Source organism: Falco peregrinus, chromosome 9, assembly GCF_023634155.1.
Source record: "Falco peregrinus isolate bFalPer1 chromosome 9, bFalPer1.pri, whole genome shotgun sequence".
NCBI lineage: Eukaryota > Metazoa > Chordata > Aves > Falconiformes > Falconidae > Falco > Falco peregrinus.
Window position 1 is genome coordinate 11372795 of NC_073729.1, and position 16398 is coordinate 11389192.

Genomic DNA, 16398 nt, shown 5'->3' on the forward strand with positions numbered 1-16398 from the left:
GTCTCAGAATATTCATCGGTGTTCTTAGAGACCCCAAGGCTGAAATCATGGATTGTTTAAGAATCTTCTCCTTTTGTCTGAAACAACCATCTAGCCCTTGAAATTACAACCAGGGCTGGGAAAGTGAAGGCTGGATTTTAAAAAGCTCAGAAGAAAGCAGGCACATGAAAAAGTCAACATGTATTGCCTTATATTTAGAATTTTTAATGCTCAAATTTGGAAATACTGTGTTAGGAGGTACACTCTTTAAAGTAACAAGTGTTTACATGAACAAAAGCAGAAAACCCAAGATTCCCCTGGCTTAGGTGTTGTAATAACTCAAGAATTTAAAGAACCATGAAAAGAATGAGTAAGCAATAGCTCATTAAGACAAAACTTTTGTTTTGAAGAGGTTTGAGCCAGCCACATGAGCCATGACAGACCATGGTAAATAGACCACCACTATGAGGTTTTTTGCATCACTCTGCAAACAGTCCAAGCCATAGTTTCCTGTTTCTTCTGTAACTGGGTTGAAGCATGGCACGAGCTTTGTGTAACAGGGTGAGAAATACGGCTCAGTATGTCTGTTTTTTTGAAGTATAGACAGAACAAGAAATCCAGGTATTCCAGTTGTTAAGTCTTGCTAATTTTCTATGAGCCATAACTTCTCCTGCTGCAGGTAAGATCATAGCTTGTTTGTCAAGTGTCAAATGGAGAAAGAGATTGGATAAAAGGATAAGACTGGCAAGTTAATACTGCATGTCTGAAACCCTATAAATAAAAAGCAGCTGCTTAAAATGCTGTAAAGCAGCTGGATTCAGAGTTAGGTGCTAAAATATCTAACACATCTTGGGCATATTTGGGAAGACATTAAAAAATAAACACAGAAAATATTATCTCCAAACTCTATTACAAAAACTTGTGCTTCAAAGACGCAGAGAATGTGTCCCTCCATATCTGTAATCAGGGTCATGAACAACGTTTCAGAGAAAACACAACTAAAACATCAAAGGACTAATTTGGCTGGTTACTTCTGAACATCTGTTGTTGTTCCAGAGATATATCAGGGACTCTTTGAAGGCAACCCCTGCCCAAAAAAACCAAACAAAAAAACGTATCAGTTTTTGGGTTATCGTTTGAGAAACTAGTTCCTTTTTGTGCATGGAATTAGATATCTTGATTAAAAAAATTAATGAAATATTGCAGATTCTAAACACCACTGACACATAGCCTTGTTATGTCTTAGACTGCATTTAATGACGATCGTATCTACTCTTCTTGACACAAAGTCAAAATCCTAAGACCAAGAAAGTGGTTACTGTAACGCTTAAAAGTGAATACAGTAAAGAAAATCATTTGGTTGGAATATAGGCTAGTTGTTCCAAAATTCTATTAATAAGACACATTTTTCAGTACAATCCGCACATAGCATACTCTCTTTCTGCTTTTAAATCATAATTTTAAGCCAGTAATGAGTCTGAATTCTGATGTTTAAATATGGTGTAACCATTAACACATTAACATAGTTAAGGAGGCAGCTCAATTTCTCCTTAAGACCTAATTTACTACCTGCTTTTAAAGAAGCATAAAATCTGAAATTAATCAAGTGAGATTTAACTGGATGAGGAAATGCTTTTGATGTATCAGACACACCTGTGCAGAGCGCCCTGAGCAGAGCACACAACTGAGCTGGTCTTTCTAGTAGCTTCCACATTTTGTGCCATGATCTCAGTTTCAAGTGCTTCTTCAAGTAATATTCTTCATGGAGAAAGTATTCTATCGTTGCTCAAGCCTAACCTCTTCTATATGCTTTTTGTGTTTAGAAATGCATGGTAGAATGGTGATGCAAACACTCTTCTGGCAACAGTAGCTGAACTCAGGTCTTGTTAAACTTCAAACTGTCATTTCTTAGCTCCTCATTGATAAACTTTGCACCCTTAAAATTTTAAAGCATCATAGTCACCCATAACATGCTTATTAACCTACAGAAAGAAATTCCCTGCACTGAACTTAAAGAGAAAATCTATTGTACAGAAAGGTGCAGAACAGTATTGATACATGTCATCATACGCTGAAAACTGGAGTTTGACTAACCAGATGCTGTTACTTTCTTTAATATCTCATGAATAGAAACTATAGCATAAAAACAACTCAAAACAATAATTTACTGGGAAATATGACATATGGCCTGTTAAGCTGCTTTCCTACAGTAATAGCTAAAGATCATTACTCTTGGCATCATTCCCTACAACAGCCACTGGGCTCATTAAAACAGACTGTATGCGATTGAGTCCATAAGGAACATTATTTCTACAGGTGGGTAGAAATAATGATGAAAACTACAAAGACTTGTGAGAAAGAAGTAGTCAAGGAGACTTCTCCACCTCCATAACTTCTGTGCACTTAAAACAAATCAAAGCAACACCACTAAAACGGTTGCTGCGGGGGAAAAAAAAGAGGCATTTTCTCTTTTTCCTTTATGGTATACATTTCCATCTTGCTAATGTATGGTACTTCATTTAACCTATGCTGCTGGAGGGTTTTTCCTCGAGTAGGAATATCCTGATGTGAACAGGAAGTTTGCATCCAGCAGGGGCCACTTGTTGCTTTTGTAGCCCCAATTTAATTAGGTAGAAACCAAATTCTGCTGCTGTCATAGGATGACTTCATGCTCTGCAATAGTGGACTGGAATAACCACAATCACACTGCAATGTGATAATGCTGCAACCCAAGCTTCTCCAGTGATGTTATACTAGTGAATGTAAACCAAACATTTGTGCTGTGGCAAAACAGGACAGGAAATGTTAAGGCAATTATAATGTGGCAATGATAATCTGACATAGCAATAATACTATCACATTTAGCAAATGCTTGCATCTGAAAGCAGCTATGCTGTGATTATGTTCTTGCAACACATCCCCTTCACATTCCACACGGCTGCGTGGATTATCTAAATTTAGACTGTAACATGGTACAGTAGATGGCTTTACTATGTTCCACCACTAGCCTTTTTCACATGCTGGGTAAAATTACTGCTGTGTCCAATCATCCCCATTATATGATCGCACTGGGAGACGATGGAGCTTTTATGGTAACAAAACTAATCGCAGCGTTATAAACACACTTCTGAAATACCTGATGGGTGCTGTGAGGCTATTGTGCGAGGACTCACAAAGCTTGCGGTGCAACATCGATTTACGGGCACGACACTGCATACAGGTCTGCGTATGCAGACGTGAGGCAGGCACAGGTCGGGACCTACCAAGGCAGGTTGCCAACACCAGGAGTGATGCCGCGGCCTATGGACACAGCTGAGGCAGCGGCGGGCTAAAAAGCACGTGCCCCCACAAGGCGACGGCGGTGACTCCGCGCTAGGGAAGCGCAGGGGCGGAGAGCCCGCACCAACAGGCCAAAGCCGGGCAGCAGTGCCTCCTGCCCGGCTGCCAGCAACGCCTGGCTCCCTCAGGCCCCCAGGGAGCGAACTGGCCCCCGCGCTGCTGCCACTGAGGGAGGCGAGGCCTAGGCAGAGGCAACACCTCCCGCCAGAGGCAGCGGCGCTGCGGCCGCCGTGTGACCTTAACACCTCCAGAGGTAACGTCACGGCCAGGCCAGCGTCACACGACTGACGCAGAACCACGGGCAAGCCCCAGGGGCGGGGAAGGGAGCGAGAGGCGGCTGCCCACAGCACTCGCCCGGCTGAGGGAACCCGCGACCACACGGCCGCCGCGCCCGCCACATCCGGGTCCCCCACAGCTCTACTGCCCCCCCCCCCCCAACCCATCACCGCGCACGCGCCCCTCCCTCCGCCCACCAACTCCGCCCTCGGCTGGGGGCGGGATCAAAACTACCAACCGCCTTCCTGATTGGCTCCCACTGCAGGGGCGCCCGGGGATTAGCTGCCGTTCAGGAGGGCGGGCGTTGCCTGCTTGCTGGTCGGCCATTGGGCAAGGCTGCCGGGGAGCCGCTCGCTCGTTGGCGGGTGGGCGCGTCCGGTCTGGGGCCGGAGGAGGGTGCCATTGGCTGGAAAGTAGGTTAGTGGTGCGCCGTTGGGTGGCAAGCCAGGCGGAAAGTAGGTCAGGGACGGGGGCTGCCTGCGCCGGGCGCCGCTCCGGGCGTGCAGTGCGTTGCCGAGGGACGGCGACCACCCCCCCACCCCCCCCCCACCTTCTCCTCCTTCCCCGGGGCGCGGCGCGGTGAAGGGGCTCGCGGAGCTGGCGGTGAGCCGCTGACGGGCGGGGGGCGAGCGCCGGGAGGGCGGCGGCGGCGGGGCTGGCCCGCGCCCCCGCCTGAGGAGACCGCGTCCCCCTGCAGCGTGGCGGGAGGCCGGTGCGCGGCCACCCCGCGCCGCCACCTCGGCGGAGCCGCCGGCTCCGGCAGGCCGTTGGGAGCTACCTGCCCCGGGAGGGGCTGGGGGCTGCGGCTCGCCGGGTGGGAGGGGGCCGGGCCGGCGGGGGGGTCGGTGGGTCCCCCGGCGGCGGTGCTGCGCGGTGTCCCCGGGAGCGGGCCGGGGGCCGCCCGGGCGGTGTGGCGGGACCCGGAGGTGACGGGGCGGACGCCAGCGGGGCCGTTTGCGGGCGGCCCGGGGCTCGCGGCCGCTCGCCCGGAGCCCGACGGCAGAGCGGGGGCCGGGGGCACCGCTGGCGGGCGGCCCCGGCGGGGCGGAGCGGGGGGAGAAGGGCAGACCCGGCGGGCCGGGGGCTCGGCGGAGGCAGCGCCGGGCTCCTGCCGTGTTGGAGTCTCCCCCTCAGGGCCACGGAGGCTGGGGCAAGTCGCTGGGCAGAGCCGCTGGCGCCCCTTCCCCTGCAACAGGCGGGGCTCCCTGCGCCTCTGCCCCGCAGCCCGCCCCGCGGCTCTCGGTACGTCGGGTGCCGTGCCCTGCCTTGCCATGGAGCTAGCCCGCGGCCAGGCCCCGCACCGGGGTGGCGGTCGGGGCTGGCTGTGGGTCCTGGCCTCGCTGCACGGTGGCCGGTCCCGCCGTGTGGGGCGCGGGGCTTCCTCGCCCTGTGGCTCGGTGGCCCCCTGAGGCTTCGCGGCCACCCGCGCGTCCTGGCGCTGCTCGGGCTCCTTCTGGTAGGTGCGTCCCTGCTGTCAAAGGGGGAACGAACGGTTTTCCTCAACGTGAGTGCAGGGCACTGGGAATGTTGCGGTGGCTGCCCCGGACCAGGGCTTTGCGCCGGGGCAGGCAGGGGAATGGCTTTACCTTTCTAATTGCTGAGGTTTCTGTTGCTCCGGTGCCTCAATTATAACAGTTTTGGAAAGATTTTTAGTACTTGAAAATAACGGTGAAGAAGCAAGTGGGTGTTTTTCCTTGCTTTTGAAGCAAATATGCTTGCAAGGGTTCTTATTTTCTTAGTGTCTGAGGGATAAAGGGTCAATCACAGAAATTGATCATCTTTTTAAGCAATTTCCAATTTAGAATCTAATTTCAATCTAATCTCTTCTCAGAATTCATTCAGTCTCCAAGTAGAATTGTTTTCAAAATGCTGGGCCAGGAACATTAAAAATGAAACTACATTTGCTCTTTTTTTTTTTAGTAGGTTAGTATTAAAATACATGCCCTGTCTGTTTAGTCTGTCTTCTATCAAAAAGACTTTTTAAATGGGAGCAACTGGTAGTACACAGGCTGCAGCTAAGTTTGTAGGGGAAAGAAGAAAGGTTGGTTGTTTTAATTAACTATTAATGCTGGCAAACTGCCTCTGTGCATGGTCTTGCAGAAGGCTGAGGTTAATCGCTGCCCTGGAAAGAATGTATGTTTTGTATGCTCTAGGAATATGCAAATTTAAATAGCTATTCAGTGTGTCAGAAACTAGCCCTCTCATCTGAATAAACAGCAGTTGCCTATTAAGGGAGAGTCTTCACTACTTCTGAAGTTTTGTGAGTTTCTATTTCTTACGACCATTCATGGCTTTTTTTTGTGCCTGCTTGTAGCAATGAAATGTGTAAATAACCCCGTAAAGTATGGTGGTTATAGGTTAATGTGCTGTTTTATCCTGTGTTCTCTTCCACACTGCTTTTCCACTGCCTGTCTGCATGATAGTTGTGTGCGGCACTGTATAGGCTCAAGGGCTGTAAGGGAAGTACGCTGGGAGACTGCCTAGACAAGAAAGTACTGCAAAGAACCTCAGGATAGCTGTTTTGTTCTTCCCTAGGAGGCCCTTTGGGCAGACACGGGGGTGTTGGTAAACTACCTTGGCTGTAAGTGGGATTCCACAAAGCCAGAGCTGAAGTTAGAGCCTGCTACCACACCACTGTCACCACCTGCTATGAAGAAGCTTGCTGTCTTTGGGGACCATTGCTAAGGATGTATTAGGAGGTGATGTTTGTAGGGGTTTACTGGTTTACTGGAGACTTCCTTTTTTTTTTTTTTCTTCTTCAAATACCTGGTCTCAAAGATTCTTTTGGGGAAACCAAGAATAGGAACAAGTGAACGTTAGTTGGATTTATTTGGCAAAGCTTAAAGTCACACAGAGTTCCTTAATGCTATGCAAGACTACGATGACAAAGCTGAGACGCGGTGTGATAGCTGCAGCCTGTGTACTGCAGATGGGTAAGACTGTTTTTCAAAGTGAATTGATATCAAGCATGCTGGGAATACCAAGAGACATGTAGGTTAATTTGTTTAGATGACTGCAGAAGTGCTGTTTTCATGCTAAAATTCAGTATTTTAAGCTGGTTTTAGCTCGGAGTCAGTTGTGTGTATGGTTACACTTCGACAGGAGGTACAGGAAGACATGAAGGAATACATTGTTGGTAAGTTAAACAGCAAATTTGGTGCATCCTTTAGTGACTTCCTTTTTTTAGTACTGTAACTTGTATGCTTTTCATTTTTAACCGTTATCACATCAGTTTTGTACATAGTTCTGTTTCTGCAAGAGGGCAGAAAAGCAGTAAAATGCAGCTACCTGTATCCCCAGGTATTAGGAAGTTCTTTCAAGTTAGTTGTTCTCAATAAAAGATGTGTAAAGGCATATACTATGCAAATGACTGCAAAAAGAAGCCCAAAATAAATATATATTTTTAGGCTTACATAGCTTCGTTGTTCCCAGTAAGTTTACAGAATGCTTAATATTTCTTAATACTAAACCTTCATACTTAAGGTTTCTCTATTTAATACATTAAATATTGTTTGAAACCTTTGGTTTTGGCTGTCATCATACTTGGAAAATATCAGACTAAACCAGTAGATTTTGATAAATGTAGTTGCTGAGATGATACTGACTGGAACTCAGCATCAACTTTTGTGCTTAGCTGTTGAAAGCTCTGCTTGACAAGCCGATAGAAATTAGGAGTCTATCTTTTGGAGGTGCTTGAAGATGCAAATAAGGTGTTTTATGGCATTTTCAAAAGCATCGAAAGAGCTTTTGATCTGGTCTTTCAGTCTTTTTAAGAGTTGCTATAGATAGATTTTTAGATAACAGACTAAACTAAAGCAGAAGTATGCTCTGCCTGATGTGTGTCTGTGTATTATGTATGTGCATATATATATATATATGTATGTATGTGGTAGTTCTGCATTGTAGTAGTAAACATGTTCCAGGTTTAGATAAAGCGCAGACTGGTGACTTTTGCCTGCTCCTCTGGTGTTACATGGGTGAAACTCAAGATGCTGGAACATAACACAAATTGATGCTCTTAAAAAGAGAAGTATCTTCATTTTATAAGAGTTAGTATATTGAGTTATATAGAAAGCCTATTGAAGTTTTGTTGGGTTTGGGGTTTGTTGGTTTTTTTTTTGTGGGAGGATGAGATCCCAGCTGTAATTGTCAAATTGTTTGTATCTGTATTTAATCAGTTTGAATACTGTCAGATAACCTGTGGTGTATACTTAATTGAACTTTACATTGAATGAGGTGGGTATTAAATTGAATAGCTTGCTGGCATGAAGTGCGTATTCCACCTGCCTTTTTTACCTCAGTTCGTTGGAAAAATGCAGCAAGGCTACTTATCCAAGGCCCAGACTTCATCTCCTTGGAAACCTGATCTTTCACCAGATGTTGAGAAATGTAATTTCTTTTTTAATCCATTCTGCAGCAGAACACTGATCAAAACAGCATCTTCAGGCTTTGTTATTCTGGAATATTCATTAATTAAAAAAACAGTCTGACATTTCAATCTTTGTCCCAAAGAATATAGATAGTTTCTGTTGCATTTGATATTACTTCAAATCTATTTTAACTGTTGCTAAAATTCCTGTAGTGGATGTATAGTTTAACTCAGTTCAAGAGCTGGCTCATAATGTCTTCATCATTTGTACAGTGCAGGATTGTGTGTGTTCCCTGCCCCTTCCTTGCCTGCGAGGATTCATTTTTCTTCTCTATGTTCAGGTCATCTTTTCTCCTTTGCAGCTGCAAAAAGATAATTCTTAGCCAACGCATACAGAATTTGTAACCTTTTCAGTCTCCTGCCATTTGAGAAGCTGTTATTCAGTGTCTCTGATGTCAGACACACTTCTAGGTCAGCTGCTGGTGTTAGAACAACTTGTGACCCTGAGCTGAAGCCATGCTGTAGTTTAGTAGGTTGGTCTTCTGTAAGGAATGGTGCCAGTAGGCTACTTATAGAGCAAGAAATATCGTTGGCAGGCTTTTAGAATGGTGAAATAACAAGCTGCTTTTCTAGTGGTCTAAGGTGTTGATGGTCTCTAATTTTACAGAAGCTCATTCATATACATATGAGCAGTTAAGGAAGAGGGTTGTAGTTTTCATGTTTGTTTTGACGGTATTTTGCTTGCAAATGTTAGCAGGCCCTATTTCCCACAGGTACAGGCAGTTTAGTGGCACCTTGTGTAAAGGAAGCACCAAACATACTGCTAAATCCTTAACAGTCCTTACTTGGTGCGGCTGTGATGGAAATACATCTTCCAACGTGCGGTTGCTGTAACGCTGGAAGGCAGTTTGAACATGTCTGGCAGTTCTCAAGCAAGAGTGTATTGGCGTCATGTCCCTCAAATCACTTTCATAGGAAGGCATTATACAGTAGGTCGTATGTGCTTTTCAGTTGCAGCCGTTTGCCTTGATTCCTTATTGTGTCAGCTAAAAATAAGTTAATGGAATCCGTGTGTTCTAAAGATTGGATGTGGTCTTGACTGACTTTCCAAGACTACTTGGAAAACTCTGAAGTTAGTCTTAGCCATTTGGGATTGATACAGGTTTTGGAGGGAGAATGAAATAAGACTATCGGAGAACTCAGAAATGAGTGTTGTTCTTGATCTGAGGTTCTTTTTATCTCATAAGCTTCCTTAAGGTAGCTTTGTGTTTTCTAGTCTGTCTTAACAAAAAAGGACAAGATCAGAAAGACTTTGGTAGGAATTGCCAAATAATGGTGTGCTGCAGAATATTAATGGAGTGAAGTGAGAAGGAAAAGTTTTTTTCCTAGAAAAAACACAAGAAAATAAAACTAGTAACTTTCATTCTAGATTTTTTTGAAAAATGTTTTTTTCAGTCTTTTATAGGTGTTAGTTTTATAGTTTCCTTGAATTAGTTTGGTTGGGTTTTTTTCTTGTTATGAATGGATTTCTCTGTTATCTATGGATTTTTCTTAGAGCGTTGGGAAGTTTAGGACTTCTGTCCCAATTTGAAATGAAATTATATATTAAAGGGGAAAAGCTTTATTACTTTTTATGTTGCGTGTATCCATTGTGCTTGTGTTGAGACTGACAGCAAAATGGCTTTGGTTTGAGTTCTGCTTTTATTTTTACCTTTCGCTCAAGGACCTCTGATAATTGTATTTTAAATCCCCCTGAGATTTGGACTTTATGATGCAGTTTGGCCACTGGCATGTTAGTTTTAGTGTAACCTTTTAAAATAGTATTTGTTTTGCTCATAGACTTGAATGGCCTAGTCATTTTTCAGAGAGAAATTCTGTGGTCTAGAATATGTTGCAAAAAAATCAGCTGTTAGGCTTTGAGGTTTATGTTAGAATGTGTTTTCTGACCTTGTCTTGACCATGTTGGGTTTTCCAGTTTGCAGTTCTAGAACTGTTGACTGAGAAACAGGATGCCTATTTATTCCTCTGCTCCCTTTCCCAGTATGTTTTGTTGCCAAGTCATGTCATGTAATTTTTGAATTTGAGTTTACAAATTGGTTTGTTACAGATGATATGAATTCAGTGTGTTAATGAAAAAAGTCAGATTAACACTGTGCTGTCAACATACTTTAGAATATCTTTGTGTTACACTTGAGATATGGCCCAAACTCATAAATCCAGAAATTTAAACTTGAGTTTGACCTTAGAAGGCTCTGGTATCTAGTTGGTTTTTTTTTTTCTTAATGTTCTGAGGTTCTATCAGTCATTATGCAAACTTACTGTTCTAGAGTAACGTTATACTGTAGTTTTAATCTATCTCCAGTTTATTATGGCTTTGTGAGTTTTGAAAATCTTCATCACCTTAATTTTTAAAATCTAGGTAAAGTTTTATGATGCTGGATGCTGTCAAAATTTACAGAACTTTTATTTAGAGTAACATGTTCTACATAGTATTTTAGCGATTTTTTGTGAAATCAGGAAATTTTAAATTATGTATGTTACAGCCCTTCATTCTCAGAGTGCCATTTTTAGTGAAAAATCCTGTGAAGTATGTATGCTAGAAGTTGTGCATTAGCTTGGAAATTTTTTATTACAAATAGTGTTGTGGGTGTTTTGGGTTTTTCTAAGGGTTTCTCCTGTTTCTCTGTTTTGAAACAAATATTTTGCTGCAATGATCAAACTAGCCTTTAAATATTACAGTTTATTTTAGAAACCTGTCAGTTAAGTGATTTCTTAGAGGGACTTGACACATAGAAACATTGGAGTTGCTTGAAGTGCTCTGATAGTTGATGAATAATCTGTTCAAAGTGTTAAGTGCTTGCTATGCCATTGGGGTGCAAATTCTAGAAGTTCTGGAAGTTATTTGTGTTTTAGAAATACGAGGCCAGCAACTAGATATTCCTGTTTCCAATAGGAAGAGAGAAATCAGATCAATGAGTTTATGGTAGTTTGGATTTATGCTGGAATTTTCTGTTTCACTTCTGTTAGAAATTCTAGGGCTTTATATATATATTTTTTTGTTTTTCCACATCAGAGACGTACATCTTGGTCAGCTTGTCTGGCTGAGGAACAGTCTGAAGAAAGATGGATATTTCACTATTAGAGCATTTAAAAATCTAGTTCAGTCTGTTTAAGATATCCCAGCTAGCAATAAAGAGATCTCAATTACTGTACTTGCATTATTTGTTAAACTAGGACAGGGGTTACTTCATTCATCTGATCTGACCATGAGACTCTTCCATAGCAAATGCCTGCTTTTTCTTAGCTGGAGTAACTCTTTATTTGTCTTTCTCTAATGCTTTTGTCATCATCAAGAATAAGGTGATGGGGGGAGAGGGGTGGAAGAGAGGAGAACGTTACAGCAGTTGGCTGTTATAGACACTGATGTTTCTACATTCCTGATCCCAGAAGAGATTGTAGTCTAACCAGCTTGGAGCAAATTTTAACAATTGTATATGGCTGTTGCCACTGGGTGAGTTTGTGGCTGCGTCCTTTGTCTTCCTCCCAAGAATTCCAGTCTGACCGATGAATTTTTGCAGAGTTTCAGGGACCTGTGTGGTAAATGCCGTGGCTCAGGGCAGTATTACCAAAGCTGTGCTTAGGTACTTGGGCAGGGCAAAAAGCAAAAACCCATGACCAAAAAGAATCCTCTGGTTTTGGTGCCCAGCAGTTGTCCTGTAGTAACGTGAATCCTTTGCAACATTCGTTGAAAGCGGGATGAATTTGGACAGTAGTTTTGGTGATCATCTGAACTGGATTGCTATGGGCAATCCATCAACGCTCCAACTCCTTCCTGGCAAACCATTTCTATTTGTGTATCCTATCCCGCTGCTCCAGGGTGGCACGTGTGTTTGGGCAAATGTACTGCACTGGGGAATCTGCTGCAGCTCAAGGATAATTTTTTTTCAACCAGAGATTGATTTGAGATCGCTCAGTTCACTGATACCATACAACTTGTGGCTTCATAAATGTTTCTGCTTTTGTAGGTTAGGCAATGACACAACTCCTGAAATGAGTAGCCCTGAAGAGTAGGAGAGGCAGTACTCATGAAGAGTGCTGTTTGAAATATGTTACACTGCAACCTTGATGTAGAAGAGGATTTTTACAGGAGGATATTTTTTGATTAAGTTGTGTTGGATCATTTCTTTCATAAGTCTACATAAAAATTTGATTTAAAAAAATCTGGTTTTGATACTAATACCCAGAAGCAAGAAAAGTAAGCAACTTTTTGCTTTCATCTGTGGAGCTGTACAGCGGAACTCTTTGCTATTTATTGTGCCATTAAAAAAAAAAATCATAACAAGAGAGAGTCTAACTCAGCTAGACCCCTGACTTCTTTCCCTTTTCCCTTACTGGCCCATGTGCTTCTGGGTTTCCAGATGAACAGATACAGAAGTGTTTCAGAAAAGCAAATCTCTCAGTAGCTTATTTACCACGATCACCTGACTCTGCCAGCTGAAAACTTATGCATCCAGGTTGTTGTCAAGCTGATAATTTATCTAAAAATGGGAGAGACTTGGCAGCATCTCCAGTTAGGCTTGCCAGGAAATCTGAGGGACGTGGAATATATGAAGAAGACTGGAAGGAAGAACATTTTTGTTTCCACAAAGACACTACATGGGTTAGACTTAGTATACTAATTGTGCACACCTCTGCTCTGTTCTCAGAGAGGATCTGTCTGTTTAGAAAAATAATAATCTTGAGTTGCTGTTTAAGAATGATTCTCTAACTTGGCATGGATCTCATCTTGCTGTCAGTTTGTTTACATATTCTGTTTTCTGGAAGCAAAGCACTCTCAAACCTACTCGGGCTTCCCTTTAGTGAAATATTGGCACCTTAGTTTGTTCATGATGTTCTTATCAAATAGCCGTTAAGGAGAATTGTCCTTGTGTTCAGTGTAAGTGAAAATCTGTTTTCTGTATGGCTGTGATACACACTTTTAAAAAGGTTTACTGAAACTTTTTAACTTACTTTGGAATATAAACAGAAAGTAAGAAATGGTTTAAGTCAGCAGACAACAGAAGAACCCATGCCTTCTACTTAAAATGAATTAATGACTACCTTTTTTCATAGACCGTACAAACACTAGTAAGGGCCAAATAGTTGCACATCTTGGAAAGAAGCAGGAAAAAAAATCCTCAGTGTAACAAAAGAAAAGGGAAAAGTGCCTACTGGTATATCTTTAGAGATCTAGATAGTGTTGTAGCATATTAATCATCTTTTGTGTCTAGGTGAACTGATAATTATTCAACTTTACAAGACTTTTGAGGCAAAATTTTTCATTAGAGGCAAAATTAATGTGTTTTTAGAACAGGATTTGCTTAGGCAAGTAGTAAAAGTTCCATGGATTCATTCATGGTGTGCTGCAAAAATTGTGTAATCTACTTCCTTTGGCACAGCTTTCAGATGCATACTTACTTTTTAGAACAAATATTCTGTAGGTCATCTGACTTGTCCTCTAGTTTTAGGATATTTCTGTGGCTTGCAAGCTCCCTGTAGCCCTAAACATATTGGAATGATGGTGTCCCTTGACAGACCTGGAAAAATACTGGTTTCTTTTATTTGTCAATGAAACTAATTTTTCTGCTGAATTTTTTTTTGGTGACTTCGGAAAAACTGGTAACTGCTCTCAGACTTTATTTACACACACACACCCAAAAAAAGATTTTTCTTCCCCTTACAGTTGCCTGTGTTGGCTTTTTGTTATCCTCTTGCCTGAGTTCTGTGAGTGCTTTGCTTTTGTGTGTGTGTGTGTGTTTGTTGCGATGGCAGTGTTTGGGAATGGTGCTGTGTTGGCAACCAGGTCAGTGAATAATATTGGTGCAGGTTCTCAGGTTTGTCTGTTCGAGCAGCTGGTGAGTGGATTTCAGAGGCTTTCAGGGAGCAGGAAAAGGAATTTTCCTGGCCTTTGAACACCTGGAAGAATCTTGGTGGACTAGAAGGTTTTTACTTAAAGAAGAAACATTAGGGATAACTTTAACTAGGGCTAACAGTTAACTTTAATTGCCCTTTCTAGCAAGCCTAACTGCATGTTGTAGCGAAGTACCATAGTTTTCCACTTTTAAATACAACACAGCGTATCCCCTTTGACACCTCCCTGTGATGTAATTTGGCTGAGTCTTTGTTTGGCAACAGCATGTAAGTTTCTCTTCAGCCTTTCTTTATGGTGTAGTTCTGTATTTTCCACACATCCTTCCAAAAATATACTCATCCAGATAATTTCCACATGTGAGCTAATCATTGTCTTCCACTCTTAAAAGGGGTGGTCAGTTAAGTCCTGCTGGCTTCCTGTGGTGGTCTTTGCTGCTCATCTTCATAGTTTTCACATTACTGCTTTTCAGTCTGTAAACATGAGTCATATCAGTACAATTGTATTTTGATGGCATTTATGTGCCATTCTAATACAGAATGATGTTTCTCAAACCTAACTTGCCTGGATGTTGAAGAGCATTCATGAAGACTTTTTTTCCTAATTGTGCTCCTGTGTATTGGAGACTGCTTTAACTCAGGTGTTGATAAAAGAGCCTTCTATAAAAGGAGTAAATTTATACCAAGTGGCAGCTTGCAGACAAAATAAATACCACTTCTCAGACTGTTTCTTGAATACTTTTATTACACTGGAAGCTTTGTAGGCTTATTCTTTCTATAATATCTCTATAGAAGTTAACCTGTGTGTTCTCATGTTCAGGTATGTGTTTGCTAGATAAAGTTACGTGTACACTTACTGTTGAGTTCATCATCTCTCCCCCTCCTTTGTACAATATTGGTAATTGTTTGACTCCCTGAATCACCTTACTGAGATCTACTCAGACTTGGAGCTTTTTTAAAAATTATGTTTTGGCAGGATTAGTTTTAATCCGTTTTGGATCTTGTGACAGTTCACAGTGGGGTAACTGAAGTACCAGTGCTGCACGGGAGTACACAGTTGAAAGGTGAAGCTTGGAGGTTAACAACTCTTGCAGTCACACTTCAGTTACAAACAGTTCAGTGTTTAGATTTGCAACTTCTCACGTAATAAAAAAGTGTAAGAATTCTGTCACATGAATTGCCCCAAGACGTAGCCGTATATTAAATGAAGTAGCTAACTGATGCATACAGTTACTGTTTGTGATCTAAGCAAGGATTAGTCAGTAGCATTGTTTCTGGCAATTTCCACTTGGCTTTGTCCCTGATGTTACACTAGTCGGGATCCGTATCAATTGTACGATGATGGAAGAGACTCTTACCGATGAGACTGCCAAGTGGTGCAGGTTGGTCTGTTTAGTTCTCGCTCCAACAGTCTGTGTTGCTGTATAAGATCTTGCTTAAGAAATATACATGCCATTTCTAGCTAGCTGACAAACAGTCATATATCTGTATATCATAGGAGATGAGGGTTTGAAGTGACTGAGGGTAGGAGGACTTTATTGACTGGGTGTTCCCAGTGCAGTGTTAGAGAGGTGGGCAAATGAATTTTTGGCTTGGTAAACAAGGATATCAAGCTGGATCCAAAGGTGGTTTGATCTATGTATGATGTTGGTTATGTGTTAACTTTAATACTTTCCCGGATTTCATGAAGTGTTAGTAGACAACTGAAAATAGTTCAAGGAATGAACTGTGTTTGCAAACATAACCCCACCATGTGGGATCAAAGGAATGCAACTAAACTTAGTTAAGGGAGGAAAAAGCAATTCACTGGATTCATCTTTCAATTAATGACCGATGAGGTTACCTGGTAGAAGATTAAATGAGGTTTAGTAGCTGATAGGTGACTTACTCAAATTCAGACTAGAAAAGTTGGGAGTTTTGAGTAAGTGGAACTAAGCTTTGGAACAGAAAAGATAGGAGGAAGGTAATAGATTCTTGCAACATCCCAGTTCATCCAGGCTATCTTTCTAAAACAAACTTTGGCCTGATTTACAGCATAGCAGTTTGTTGCATAAAATAGTAGATGGGGTTGCCTCCTCTTACAGAGGAGATCAGAATATATGATTGTACGAGGGAACAAATGGGAATGTATCTGATATTTCTATTGAGATAAAACTTACAAACTTAGCTCTATGCTGCTATGTACTTGAGTAGAAGGAAGCTGAAGGGCGGACAGCTTTAACTGGTCTGTGAAGGAGAAGCAGGGCCAGAAAAGCTTGTAGTAGAAAGGAAGGGAGTATCTATACAGGCTCTTTCAACCTTTCTTCAAAACAAAACTTAAAAGGTTAAACACATTACTGGGGTTTCTCATATTGTTATTCTGTAAGGCGCAGATAAAATGTAATACCTGAGAGTTTTGTTCAGCAATCCTAATAGGAAAAGCTCGCTTTTGGTTTGTCATCTTGATGACTAAAGGGAGCAAAATGCAATGCTGCTCTATTTTTGAGGTAATACAAAGTTTTAATACCAACCCTTTGTATAGTAACAAA

At 42.3% G+C, this 16398-nt stretch overlaps 1 protein-coding gene across 3 annotated transcripts in view; it reads left to right on the forward strand.

The window, feature by feature from the left end:
* The first annotated feature begins 3913 nt into the window (after window positions 1-3913).
* Window positions 3914-16398, forward strand: part of BMAL1 (basic helix-loop-helix ARNT like 1) — a 53271-nt gene continuing 40786 nt past the window's right edge. The window contains exon 1 of one of the 3 annotated variants that reach the window (XM_013294460.3): window positions 3914-4011. The gene's annotated coding sequence lies outside the window, so the exon portion shown is untranslated. The other 2 variants (XM_013294459.2, XM_055813656.1) reach the window with 2 other exon arrangements.